This window comes from Sinohyriopsis cumingii, chromosome 3 (genome assembly GCF_028554795.1).
Source record: "Sinohyriopsis cumingii isolate HCF-2022 chromosome 3, ASM2855479v2, whole genome shotgun sequence".
Lineage (NCBI taxonomy): Eukaryota > Metazoa > Mollusca > Bivalvia > Unionida > Unionidae > Sinohyriopsis > Sinohyriopsis cumingii.
The window spans coordinates 34,432,514-34,448,128 of NC_142963.1; the positions used below are offsets into that span (position 1 = coordinate 34,432,514).

At 35.3% G+C, this 15,615-nt stretch overlaps 1 protein-coding gene across 1 annotated transcript in view; it reads left to right on the forward strand.

The window, feature by feature from the left end:
- Positions 1 to 15,333, forward strand: part of LOC149802664 (zinc transporter ZIP11-like) — a 135,864-nt gene extending 120,531 nt beyond the window's left edge. Inside the window, exon 13 of the mRNA XM_089953818.1 lies at positions 10,689 to 15,333. The gene's annotated coding sequence lies outside the window, so the exon portion shown is untranslated. The remainder of the gene's footprint in view (positions 1 to 10,688) is intronic.
- The last annotated feature ends 282 nt before the right edge of the window (positions 15,334 to 15,615 follow it).

Genomic DNA, 15,615 nt, shown 5'->3' on the forward strand with positions numbered 1-15,615 from the left:
GTTTTCACTTGTCTCATGATGTCTAACTGATACTAAATGAAAATGGGGACCATCTTGAAAATCTTGTTAATGCTATCAACATGGGTTTGTTAAAAGAATAATTCTTATGTCTAGTTGGTCCTAAATTAAAATCAGGCCAATTTCTTATCTATTATGGCTGATATAGTGGCATAAGTATAACACTGGCCCTAATGCTACACACTTCAATATAACACTGACCCTGACATAATACATTAATTAAACTGTCCTTGATGTCATACACATTATAAACATTATCCCTGATATAAAACACATTAGTATAACACTGTCCCTAATATAACACACATTGGTATAACACTGTCCCTGATATAACGCACCTATGTATAACACTTACCATGATAAAATGCACATTAGTACAACTCTTTCCTTGATATAATGCACATTAGTATAACCCTGTCCTTGATATAACACACAATAGTATAACACTGTCCCTGATATAATACATTTAAGTATAACTCTTTCCCTGATACAATGCACATTAGTAAAACACTGTCCCTGCAATAACACACATTAGTATAACTCTATCCTTGATATAACATTAGTTGAGCACTCTCCTTAATATAACATGGATGTGATCATGGATCCTAGTATATCGTAAACTACATGTAATATAACCATGAGACCATTGTATTACATTTCCTTTATATTTTAGAATATCAATTTTTGTTGGATTTGGTTTAAACAACAAAAAACATTTTACAGATATACTGTACTTCAATATATTGATGTGTCTGCTTGCCTGAAGTCCACCCAAAAATAGGTACACCACCAATAAAAGTGAATAAACAGTGACACAGAAATGGCCCTTGACTGTTCCAAATGAACCTTGAAAATTTGTATACAAGTAATCATGATTAGTTACTTAAGTACTTACCAAAATCTTTTTTGCATTCAAAGAACTAAAAAAACTGCTAGAGATATATATGTTTGGCTATTTATTTTGTAAATGCAGGCACACTGTAAATTCTCACTACAGCGACATAACCAACCGTAGCATCCTGGAGCCAGACCAGGATCCTGCAAATGATAAGCAAATGTAGATGCTATCCCAAAAATTATCTTGGCTTACTCAAAATGTTTTTTATACCCTCCTCTCTCCACCCCTCCCCCACAGCAGTACCACCACCACCACAACAAACCAATGGATATGGCAGTGGTATATAGGATTAGTCTTGCCTGTCAATCTCATATATGTACTAATGTCCCAGAATTCTTCTCTTTGCAACCACTCACACATCTTTTGATGGACTGGGTTGAATGTTTGCAGTTGTTATTGTTATTGTTATTAACATCAGGTGAACAAGCATATCTGATTTTTATTGTGCTCCGTGTTTGATTTTTTTTAACTGAGTATTGCCCCTTTGTTGGTGTCAGAGATAAACTTTTTATGTTACATTTTTTATGCACAACAAGTCCCATACCTTTTATGCAATTTCTCTGAAATTTGGTAACTATCACAGGAGCACGTATGTAGTTTTCTTGTCAGACTTGGATGTGTTTGTCAAGATGTATGCATTTTTATGTCAGATATACATCCAGTATATGATAATTTTTGTGTGTGCACCAGGTCTCGCACATTTTAAGGAATTGACTTCAGTCTTATAAAACATAACTGACAAGTGAATATGTACATTAATTTGTGTTGCCCCACTCCAGTAATTTTGTTTGTTATTCCCCTTATTTTGTTAGAGTTATGCCCCTTATTTTTTATACTTTTTTTATTTTCTGTTGATCATTTGGGACTACTTTTACTTGTTCATATTCAGGGTCTGTTCAAGGACGTGTGATTGTGGAATTCACACTTAATTATTAATTATTAAGCCCATCATTATGTTTTCATTCATTTCCAAAAAGACCGCTCCGGTGGCCTAGTGGTTAGATCGTCCGCCACGGCAGCGGGAGGTCGCGGGTTCGAACCCAGGCCAAGTCATTCCAAAGACTTACAAAAATGGTACTAACAGCTTCCTCGCTTGGCGCTCAGCAATAAGAGGTTAGTGTTAGGACTGGTCGGCCTGGTGTCAGGATAATTTGACTGGGTGGGACATCATGCTACATGTCTGCGGCATGATGCCCCAGTGCTAGACATCACTATAAACTGTCACACTGCAGACATCGTAGCGATATGACTGAAAAATTGTTAAAGCTACGTTAAAAATCTAAATCACACACACGCAATCCCAAAAATATTTTGAAGATTCTCCTCTCCTTTTCTCTTTACATTAAGGGAGAAAAATTCATGACCTTTCTTGTCTAGAATAGGCCCAGCGTGCATAATGCATATTTACAGGGGTCCATGTGGCCGAGTGGTCTTAGTCGCTGCCTTTACAGATCACTGACATGTCACCTTAGTCTGCGTGGGTTCAAGTCTGGGACTCGGTAAACATGACTGAGAAAGCTTGCCAGTAGTTACTCGTGGGTCACTGCTTCTTCCTGAGGTTTCACTGCGTTCCTCCAAATTCATGAGCTACCATGTATACCCTATCATGTGTTGAAAAATGGCGTTAAACCCTTAATAGGCAGCCAACATACACACATACATTCTAACAGCCAACGTTGTCTTTGTTACTTCCACCAGTTAAGCGGAAGGTCGTGGGTTCGATCCCCGGCCGAGTCATACCAAAAACTTACAAAAAATGGTACTAACAGCTTCCTCGCTTTCTAAGAGGTTAGTGTTAGGACTGGTCGGCCTGGTGTCAGGATAATGTGACTGGGTGGGACATCATGCTACATGTCTGCGGCATGATGCCACAGTGCTGGACATCACTATTAACTGCCGCACTGCAGACATCGTAGCGATATGACTGAAAAATTGTTAAAGCTACGTTAAAAATTCTAATCACACACACACACACTGCCACCAGTTTTTCATACAGAGTGGGGTGAACGAATCTGTGTTCTATCGATATAGATCTGTTATTTGAAGGGTTTGTACATAATGACTGTTACACCACGGCACTAGGCAACCACCACACTCCACAACTTTCCTTTTTCTCTATTCCATCGCATGTTCAGTCAAACCCACTATACATTGCAAATAGTGCATTTAAATATCAAATAGAACCACAAGGCTACCTTGCTACATGATGGAGGCATACATAGCACTACATGGAAGGAGGCCCGGCCCTAGAATGCGCGGGGCCCAAGGCATTAAAAGCGATGAGCGGGGCCCCAAGCAAAAAATTGCATTGCCTGAAAGCGCGGGGCCCAAGCCGGGTGCCTCGTTCTCCTTGCCCAAAGCCGGGCATGCATGGAAGAATAATTTTTAAAAAAATTGCTGCTTCTCTTGAAATTAGATTGCTGTGTGATTTTTTTAAAATCCTTCATATTTCTTGGAATTTAACATGAATTTCACATGCCCAGTACAATTTTCAACATATGTAGGCTGACACAATGTATTATTTAGTTCTGATAACAGTTCTCATATTATTATCCCGCACCTCTATGTTTCTAGTCCAGCCTTCTATCCATCCATGCATCCCGCTTTCCTTTCTGCTCCTTAACTTTGAAATTAAGGAATGAAACATTGTATTCATCATCAACAGATGTGTTATGAATTACATAAAATTAGACGTCCCACCTTCAGGTTAAGGGGAACCGATCATTAAGTATCTTTGTATTCCACTCTTGAATTTTAGAGTTGTTTCAGATTAAGGTATGGAAACCTTCTGTGCTTGTCACTAGAAGATGGTTTGGCTCGGTATTTTCAGTTTTCCACCACACTTTCCATTCGGCTGTACAAGTTTAAAGCTGCTTGAAATCAAGGAATGAAAACTAAAGCATCTTTATGCATCCTCTTTAGAAGGTCGGTTTTGTACCACATTTTGGGTCATATCTTAAACTTCAAGATGAAAGGTTAATATTTTAACTTTTCCATCTTGCTTAATTTACTACTCTGACTTTAGTGCTTTCAACTTTAGGGATGAACTTGGTATACTTGTACTATTATGACTCGATTGTCTTAAACTAAGTAACCGAAAGAACCGAAACCGAAAAGTTTATGAAAGTTAACAAATAATTTATTTCTCTAAATTACAAAGTGAAAATTTAAGAGGAATTTACAGTATTATGAATTAAAACCCAAATAATCCTAAATGTCCTATCACTAGTCCATACTTACAGAATGTTCTGAATGAATTAAAGTAATCTTGAATGTGCAGATATACCAATAGTCTTGATATATCACAATGACCTAATCCAGAATAACTTTGAATGACTTCTCAGTAATCCCAAATTAGTACATTAGTACAAAAAGGACAATGCGCACTTTGTAATTCCAATGAATAATTTAAATAAATGATTCCTCTCATTTATACCTGAACACAACAGTAAATGATTCCACATATTGAACTTAAAAAAGGAATCTGTAATTGTTTACTTCGTACTATATATACTGTTTCACTTGACCTAAGACACAATGACTTGCCCATGATGTTGGTAATTTTAAATGGAAAATTTAGTCAGATTGTAAACAAGTGTGCTTCTAGAACATTCTGAGTTTGTAAATAAGGTTTGGCGTTAAATTCAAATCAAACTAAACATCTTTAAAACATGACATAAGTCAGGTAGGCCAGAATTTCGCTTTCAGTCACGGACAAAGGTCAAACACGCAGTATAAATAAATATGCAAATACATTATCATTAGAAAGGTTCTTGTGTATTCCATTAGGGGCCGTGTTTTCAAGGTCAAGGTCGTGATCAATATTTTAAGCTCTCTATCTTTCCTTTTCATTCAGTAAGTTGAAAACTGTTCCTGATTAAAAAGTGAACATTGGTATATGTATTCATCATCATTATTGGGTTTGTGGCATACCACATTTAGGGTCCTTTATTTAAGGTCAAGGTCACAGGTCAATATATTTAGCATTCCTTTATACTTTCCTTTCTATTTTGCAACTCCAGAGCCATTTGAGGTTAAAGAATGAAGTTTCGTAAATATGTTGTGCACCATTTCGTCAGAGATGGTCCAATCCACAACGTCAGGGTCACGGGCCGTTTTAGGTTTCAGTGGCATTTCCCTTACATTCCAAAACTTGAGGTTTTTCTTCAGATAAATAAATTGATCTTTTTATATAATTTCGGGTTAGGAATAAAACAGAGCATTGTTGTTCTGTGCCACTTTGTCAGCGGTGGCTGTTTCATCAAAGTAAAGGTTGCACAGTTTTAGGTTTCAGCAACATTTTTATTTCCAGTCTTATGAGCTTTTAGATAAATAAATGAATTTTTTTTATATATGTGTATTATCACTAGTAGGTATGTTGAATTCCAAATTTGCAGTCCTATCTTCAAGGTCACAAGTATGTATTGTTACGAGTCTATGCTCTTAAAATAAGTAATAGAAAAGAGTGAAGACAACAAGCTTTGTAAAATTTAACAAATAATTTATTTCCCCTGACTACATAGTAAAAAAATCTGTACAAAGAACTTCCGGTATTGCGAATTAAATCCAAATTATAATCCAAGAATTAAAACACAAGTCATATCAACGAAACGTTCTAAGTTAATCACAGTTCAGATCCCAAATAAATCCAAACTGGAAGGCGTTGACGTATGCAATAGTCAGCGTTGTACTGATGTGTCAACACTCTCTTGCTGGATCACAGAAAATAATATTCCAGTTTTTATAATTCCGTATAAATTCTGGTAAATATCTTTGTCCAAGAATTAATTTAGAGTACTTTAGTATTTCCAGGGAAAACAATCACTTGAAATCAATAATTTGAAGAAAATAAAAATTCAGCCCCAAACTGGACACTGCATCAAACAAGTGTTAAGGCACGAGTGATAGAATTCTTATCATAACGTAAGTATAAGACTAACTAAAACACAAAACAAGTTCACGGATGGGGGTCAAGAGTTCATCCTTCTGGAAAAAATTGAAGTTTGTTTAAGAATTAGCACGTGCCTTACGTCACGTAGTCCAGGTATGACCTTGACTCCTCAACAAACTGATTCTTACTTTGAGAAAGAATTATAACATTTTTTTTTTAAAGTTGTTTACCAAAGCTGTCACTGATTTTAAGGTCAGCAACTAGATACTGTGTTTCTATTATTAGGTATTTACATCAATGAAATAAATATTTCAAAAAAAAGCAATCAAGTCAGACAGAACTGAACTTAATTCTGAAAACAACCAAGTCCAGTAAACAATATTACATTACAATAACATGTAATGGAATTTTTTAAAAATTTAAAACTAAGAAAGAAACAAATTAAATTAAATATACACAAAAATATTCCATGGTTGTTTTTGCTTTTTTTATATCTTAAAAACTTTTTGAGGTTCACGGATGAACCTTGGTGCGCTTATAATTCAGTATTGATAGCAATTTGAATCACAGTTAAGGTTTTTGTCTTTAAAGTAATGTCAGTTACCAATTTCTTCACTTACGTTCAAATGCCTTTTGTGACAGAGACATTGAACTTGGTTGCTTTTCATGACTGCCTAGTAATCATGCGGCTGTGTATCATAGGTCACGGTCAGATTTCATGCAGTTTTGACCTCACACTATAAGCAGGAACCAAAATTTCACTGAATTTGCTTATTTAGTCAGTAGTCAATCTAGCAAACATATCAGTGGTTGCACCTGTCCAAGTTACATTTTTGTTGGTATATGTACACATACATGTAGGGTTGTATTTTTTCCCCAGTAAATAATTTTATTCTGAATTGTATTTTCACTTACCTAAAGACAAATCCCTGATCGACCCGTGGGAGATCAATGTACTGAGGTAATTAGGTAGTTCGATCATTGATAATAATCGTGTCTTGAAGTTTAATTGCACATGTCTGGTGGACCCAGTTGAGTGAACCAGTCTTTAGTCGCTTCAGGATGAAGGAGGGGAATCAATCTTTTTTGCCCCCTTTTTGTAAGCTCTACTGTTCATAAACCAGAAGAGCTAATGAGATGGTCTATTGTCTTGCGTTCGTCCATCCGTTAGCACAAGATTGTTATTGCTACTCTGACGAAACTAATTGGATGATTGCCATGAAATGTTTCACACGCATTCATCCCAAAGTCTAGTCAATCCTAAATGAAATTTGTGCAGCTGAAACATCCAGTATAGATTCCAACAGCCGTGTAGAATATCTTGTTATCGCTCCTAAATGGGAAACCTTTATGGCGTGGGGTATTCATCAGAATCAGATGAGTTCATCAAAAAAGTTTATTTGGTGTCTGCTTGGATCTAAATGATAATGACGCAGACTGACCCTCCATGTGACCAGCTTGGAAATATTGCATCTACTCTTTCCAAAGGGATGGATATATCAATATGGGGTTTTCACCAGTAGACTTCCTATGATACCTAGTTAATCCTAAATGAAAATAGTGCCAAGGGCGCATTCAATATGGCTGCCACAACGGTTAACCGGAAAAGTTTGCTGTTGCTACTCACCACTAAATTGATAGTCATATTGACGTAGAGTTTTCACCAAAAGACTTCTAATGATATATGATTGGTCCTGAATGAAAATGGTGCCAGTCTAACATCCGGTATGCTCACCAGAGCAGCAAATTTGAAAATTTTCTTATGGTTCAAGAATATCGGAGATGGTTTCAACACTGAACAGTTGAAACTTCTTGAATTTCTGAAAATTTCTTGTCACCCAGTAGAGCGCCATTCTCATCGAGGGACTGTTGATTAAATTCTACTCACATATCTACTAGATGAATTTCTTGATTAATTTACACCAGACAACATTGAAATAATAACATTGAAATAATATAATAATGAAGCAAAGTTTAACTGTTTCAATTCCCCATCCACAAAATTGTTTTGCTTGTATTGATCTTCATTAATCTTCATTAAGGGAACAATAAAGGATCAATTAGCAGTGCAGAAAATGTAAAAATTGAGAATTAAAGAAATTTGGTCAATTGATCGTCTATTTGAAAATAATCTTCCAGGAGGTAATCAACTGCACATCTTATTTTAAAGTATTTTGAAGTACAATACTCCCTGGTTATGACGTTGTCCGTTGAAGTCATAGAGCATACCGCTTCTTAATGATACTGCCTTATCATGAAGTACAGTACTCCTGATTATGACGTCAATAGAAGCCATAGAGCATACTGCCTTGTAATGACACTGCCTTATTATGAAGTACAGTACTCCCTGATTATGACGTCGATAGAAGCCATAGAGCATACGGCCTTGTAATGATATTGCATTATGAAGTACAGTACTCCTGATTATGACGTTGTAAGGAAGCCATAGAGCATACTGCCTTGTAATGATTCTGCCTTATAAAGTACATTACTTCCTGATCATGACGTTGTAAGGAAGCCATAGAGCATACATCATTGTAATGATACTGCTTTATCATGAAGTACAGTACTCCCTCATTATGACGTTGTCTAAGAAAGCCATTGAGCATACAGTCTTGTAATGATACTGCCTTATCATGAAGTACAGTACTCCCTCATTATGACGTTGTCTAAGAAAGCCATTGAGCATACAGCCTTGTAATGATACTGCCTTATCATGAAGTACAGTACTCCCTGATTATGACGTTGTCTAAGAAAGCCATAGAGCATGCAGCCTTGTAATAAAACTGCCTTATCATGAAGTACAGTACTCACTGATTATGACGTTGTCTAAGAACATACTGCCTTGTAATGATACTGCCTTATCATAAAGTACAGTACTCCCTGATTATGACGTTGATAGAAGCCATAGAGCAAACGGCCTTGTAATGATACTGCCTTATTATGAAGTACAGTATTCCCTGATTATGACGTCGATAGAAGCCGTAGAGCATACGGCCTTGTAATGATACTGCCGTATCATGAAGTACGGTACTCCCTGATTATGACATTATCTTATGAAGCCATAGAGCATACAGCCTTGTAATGATGCTGTCTTATTATGAAATACAGTACTTTCTGATTATGACGCTGTAAGGAAGCCATAGAGCATATCGCCTTGTAATGATACTGCCTTATCATAAAGTACAGTACTCCCTGATTATGACGTTGTAAGGAAGTCATAGAGCATACCGTCTTGTAATGATACTGCCTTATTATGAGGTACAGTACTCCATGAGTATGACATTGTAAGGAAGCCATAGAGCATATCGCCTTGTAATAATACTGCCTTATCAAAAAGTATAGTACTCCCTGATTATGACGTAGATAGAAGCCATAGAGCATTCGGCCTTGTAATGATACTGTCTTATCATGAAGTACAGTACTCCTTGATTATTACGTTGTCGAAGAAAGCCATAGAGCATACAGCCTTGTAATGAAACTACCTTATCATGAAGTACAGTACTCCCTGATTATGACGTTATCTAAGAAAGCCGTAGGGTATACAGTCTTGTAATGATGCTGCCTTGTTATGAAGTACAGTACTTCCTGATCATGACGTTGTCTAAGGAAGCCATAGAACATACTGTCTTGTAATGATACTGCCTTATCATGAAGTACAGTACTCCCTGATTATGACCTCGATAGAAGCCATAGAGCATACCGCCTTGTAATGATACTGCCTTATCACGAAGTACATTGTACACTTATGATGGAATATATTATACACATAGTTTTACTACTAAATACCAAACGGGAATCGATGACTGTAACTGCATTTTAAAAATATTCTGTTTTATAATGAAGGGCAATATAGTGAGAGAATCCTGTACACCTTCTTGCACCATAAATCTCAAACAGTTAAACGGCAAAAACTTTAAAGCTTTTAGTGATGCAAATAAATATAATATTCGGGTACTTTGATTATATATCCTGATCAGGAATTTAGGGACCTTTTATGTTTTATATTTAATAGTTGTATATTTTTCTAATGCTCTTTACCATCTGCACTAAACTGTTCGCATTACTTAAATTAGCCTTCCTTAAAACCCTAATTGATTTGATGATAATTTAATTTATATGTATTCAAATCCATCTATTGTTTAACAGCTTCATCTAGTCATCTGCGTTGGTCTTCATGGGTTGACGTGTATAAATTTATCAAAGCTTATGCGTGAAATGAAAATAATAAAGGGTTTCAAGCGGTTCATCATAGTAGACTCTAAGGTCAAGTATTATATGCAAGGGATGGAATGTCCTCGCATGTTTTACAGTAATACGAGTTTAACCCCATACACAAGAATGTGTTTTATATCCTAAACACATACATACAGGTGTAACTATGTCTCTTATCTTAGTTCTATTGTACTTCTATTGTCTGCCGAGATGTTTGTTGGAAATGACCTTTGACACCTGTGCATTCCGGTGATATCTTTATCACCCTTTCAGGCCATAGGATCACACATTGAGAGTTCCTCAATGCAGGCTGTAGATAAAACTTATCTACATGAAGACTTTGGAAACTATGGTAGAAATCGGGTTACATTAGTTATACACATTAAGCCAATATGTGTTTGTTTATTATTATATATATATATATATATATATATATATATATATATATATATATATATATATATATATATATATATATATATATATATATATATATACACTGTTATTATTTATTATTACTGTTTTTGTTATTATTAGTTTACTACTACTACTATTATTATTATTATTAGTATTATTATTATTATTATTATTTGAGGGATTGGGGGAGGATTGCAGCTTTTTTTGTCAGGGTTTATACCTAATACTGAAACTATTTCAACTTTTCAGATGCGATGTTCCAGAAATCCTTCAAAATCTACAGACCTCAAGTTGTTCACTGCCCTCCCATGAGGAAATTTAAAATACTGTTCAGTTTGGCTGTTATGTATATGTATATGTTGACTTCTATACAAAAGTTAACTAAAATTCAGTATGAAGCATAACATTAAGGAGAACCAAGTCATGTTCAATTTTCAGCTTTATCTATTAAATTCATTGAGTAATGGCTTTTGACGAGACATTTGTACTTGCATCATTGATTTAGTTTCTGCTCAATAATTTTAGCTCTGCTAGTCGTAGACAAGGAGATAATGTGCTATGGTCTGTTGTCCTTCGCCCGTCCGTTAGCACAAGTTTGCTATCTCTACTTTTTCTAAACTACTTTGAAGAATCATCCCAAAGTCAAGTCAGTCCTAAATGAAAATGGTGCCGCTTGGGTGTCCAGTATGGCCGCCACGCCATGGTTTGGTGGCATTGGCATGGTTTCATCGCTAAATTCTGTCTTGCAATGCTGATTTGTTTATGAATGTAACTTGTGCAGATCTTGCCTGTTCTTGCATATACACACTTTTGTGCCCTAGTCAGATGTAATTATTTGTTTTGTTTTACGTCACTGGATTTGTACATATACAAGTGAATTTCGACCAGACTTTGTATTTAGTTGCATTCCAATGATGGTAAGAACGCTTGTAGTTCAAGTCTTGACTCCTTTATTTTAGCTGTACGGACATGTGAACATGATAATACAAACAAGCTTGAATGGAATTTTATTAAATCCATTTTGTGGATATATCTAATGATACTTTTTAAATACAGGCAACTTTTTTTTGTTTTTCTACTACAAAATTGTATATATCTTGTCATTGTCTGAGACAGATTCAATGATTTTCTGTTCATGATATCACGTTCAAGGTCAAGGGCATGAAAGATTATATCTTGTTACCAAATTTGACATATTGTAGTTGCTGAAGCATCTCAGAGATAGTTTCAATATCCAGTAGTTAAGAAGAATGAAACAACAGAAGAAACGGTCTTACCTGGAAATTATTTTCAGCTAGTAGAGCGTCAGTCCCTTCAAGGAACTCTCGTTGAAGGAATTCATGGATTGAAACCAGATTTGGTAAAAGGTTTAATATTAAAAACACACTGTTCAAGTTCAGTTTTCATAGTTTTGCATCTAAATGTGACTGGCCCATTTCGATTTGAAAGTTCCCTACATAACAACTTTCATTTCCACCTAATAACTGTTGGAGGACTTGCTTGGTGAATTCAGTTCATAATTGGTAGCAGGTCTTATATTCAGAAAAATAGCGTTGAGTTTGATTTCTAACTATTTCTACCTTTTCACATCGTCATTTAACTGAATAAGTGTGCCTTTATAGCTTGAAGTTCAACCATGTTGCTTGAATTTCGTTTTCTCCTTGATAAATTGTCGAAGTACTGCAAGGGATTTAAATAAAAGGGGTGAGTGTGTCTTATGGTATGGTTTAATTGTCATCTTTTCCCATAATATTTAACTAAGGTATGGCCCCTGTTCGACTTAGAAGTTTGCATATGCACATGAACCAGTATTCCATCAGTTTTCTTATTGGTAGGGCCATCTTTATCATCATGACATTAAAAGCTGCCGGGTTAAAAGGGAGATTAGATGTTTTTGCCTCTTGCTGAACACTTTCAAATGTGCAGCAAAGCATATTCCTGTATATTTTGTTCCTAAATAATTCGGGCACATGTTAGTATTTTTGTCTTTTTCCATGTAGAGAGTGTGTGTGTGTGTGTGTGTGTGTGTGTGTGTGTGTGTTTGGGTATTGGTGAGGTGTTTTTTTTGCATGCATGGGGATCAAGGTTAATACTTTAATGAATTTGCATTTATTTTAATAGATATGCATTTTTAAGTAAATAGTGGGTTCATGTTGTTGTATCAATTTACATATATTTCTAATTGTTTTTGTTTTCTAATATAATTACTTTACTTGAAATTAAATGATTTCTTATATTAATTTGAAACTTGATTGCGGAAAGATATCGTTCCCTTTGACTATTGAAATCCTTTGTGTTTATTATAGTCTACACGGCAAAAATCATATTGAAATTTAAACTCATATCCCTCATTTAAGATATTGTCAGTGTCATTTATTAAATGTTCCTGTCAATATATAATTTTCCTCATATTGCCTTGGCATTTCTTGAATTAAAACTGTCTTTCTGTTTGGATCGGTTTTTACCTGTGTAAACATCGTCCAAAACTGGTTAGGTTTTATTTATCTATATCACTATTTTAATGGCATTCGTAAAAAAAAAAAAAAAAAAAATATTTTTGGTCACCGAAAAAATCTTTTTTATTTTCAATTCCTTGTACGTTAAGCGCCATTCCCCCGTGCATCCAGGCGTATTGGGGTCTAGTAATTATTATTTTGTTTCCTTTTATTTATTAAGCACGAGAACTATGCTTGTATCATACAGTGATATTCTTTTTCATGTCGACAATTTAAAGATTTTTATTAGATGCTTTAAAAGGTAAATGTCATTGATCGGTAAAATGACCTAAAATAATATACAGAACGAAGAACGTGGCCAGCTTATAACTTGCAAAACAACAGACTCGGAAGCTTTAAACACAACTTGGAAATACTGACAGTGAATTTATTCATTAAGCAGGCGTTTCAGAAGAAGAAAAAGAATGTTTTGTATAACTCTATATCTTTTGGTAAAGGAATGAAAAATACACGTGTTGATGTGATGTGATGTGATGTGATGCGATTTGGATTTTTAACGTAGCTTTAACAATTTTTCAGTCATATCGCTACGATGTCTGCAATGTGGCAGTTTATAGTGATGTCTAGCACTGGGGCACCATGCCGCAGACATATAGCATGATGTCCCACCCAGTCACATTATTCTGACACCGGGCCGACCAGTCCTAACACTAACCTTTTAATGCTGAGCGCCAAGCGAGGTAGCTGTTAGTACCATTTTTTGTAAGTCTTTGGTATGACTCGGCCGGGGATCGAACCCACGACCTCCCGCATCCGAGGCGGACGCTCTAACCACTTGGCCACCGGAGCGTGTTGAACTTATCGTATATTCTGTGATGTTCGTTTCCATTTATTTTTTAAATATAATTTTTAAACCTTACACTTTCTGGCATGTTCGAAAAACAAAAACAGGTTAATGTAATATTTTAAGTGATTTTATTACTTGCACATTCTTTAAAAATTAATTGATGCATTTTGATATTGTTACTCATTTCTTTTTTTTCCTTTTGCAATAATTTTGTGTAGAATTTCCTTCAGATTTCACGCCTTTAACGAAACCTGATGTATTTTTTAATAATTTTTTAATGAAGTTAGTCATATTTAATTTATTCTTTGTTAGATTCATTTTCAAAATAATTTGGTTCTGGAAAAATATTATTTAAATGTATAAATATTTTGTTTTTCGTGAATGATGTCCCAAAATAAATCTGTTTTATCTTATTGTTCATAAATTTGTTTTTTATTTGAACTTAACAGCATGCTTGACTTTTCTTATATCTTCTCAATGTATTAAGAAAAGCTGTGCTTGAAAACAGTCGTTAATAACGAAATCTTTTCTGTTGCAGTATTCAAAACAAGACAGGCGACAACCAAGGCTTTATGATGAGCAATTTAAAACTCACATGACTATCTTGGATCATGTCTACCGACAAAAACAGCTAAAAAAAATACAGCTTTAAATAGCATGATGCATATATATTAAGAGTAGTAGTAGTAGTAGTAATTGACCTGTGGACCACCTAAGAAACAACTTGAGGGATAAAAATAATACGGGGAATAAGAGTTTGTGTTGGTTTTAACAACACTTTTAACATGAATGGCTGTATCATGCCAAGAAAATGGGAGCTAAGTACCTTTCCCCAAGGGCACGTTGGGGCACTTGACTCGGGGTGGCCTGGAAGGGTATTGAACCTGCGAACCTTGGATTACAAGTTCTTTTCTTTACCAGCTGAGCTACGGCGACTCCTTGTGAAAGGGAGGAAGAAGACAGGAAAGTTTTATACTGCAAATTTTTGGGATATTTAGATGAATCTTTACAATCTGGTTGTCGCGATATACAATTTCGAACATATATATTTGCTTTCCGTGTTATAATATGTCAATTTTGATTTAAACTAGAGTGTGTACATTTGAAAGTTTGCTGTATACAGCGTAATATATTAATATAAGAGTTCACTATATTTAGTTATAATTTGTATTCAAAAGGGTTTTTACAGTTCGTGTCCAGACAACTGTACAAACGGACAGATCAAAAGATTCCATGGGGGGGGGGGGTAGAGATTATCAGTTCTGAACTAACATATACGTAGCCTAGACGAAGGCCTCTTGAGAAAAGACAAAAAAGAAAGCTTATAACTGTTTTGGAAGCCTAAGTTGGTATTAGTGTGATTAAAAAATTGACATACGACAACCTTAAAATATCTGAAAACTTGATCGCATCAGACAAGATCTACGGGTAAATAACGTCATACCCCTGATACTGAATTGTTATAACGGATTGTCTTTATCCACAAGATAGCTCGCACCTTGATAATTCAATCAAATCTACATAACTTGTTCCATAGCAGATGTTTAACGCGCGTTTTATATTTCTCGTGTTATATACATTTTTCTAACTACATTTCAGCGATTCGTTTTTCATTCCTTTCTTGTCTTTACGTCTTATGTCACGAACATGTACAGTAAGATGAGGACAAAATAAGTGGAAAAACATCCACTCTTTTGTTAAACTTGTAAGAAACATGCAAGTACGGATCTAAGCTCAAGAAGAGTCGATTGACTTAGAAAAACGTAAGCAAAACAAATGAGCAAATGGAGATTCAACCAGAAAAAAGGCAGCAAAATATCCTATCTCCCCCACCCCCAAAACTCCAAGAAATAAATAACAGCTAAACACTTGT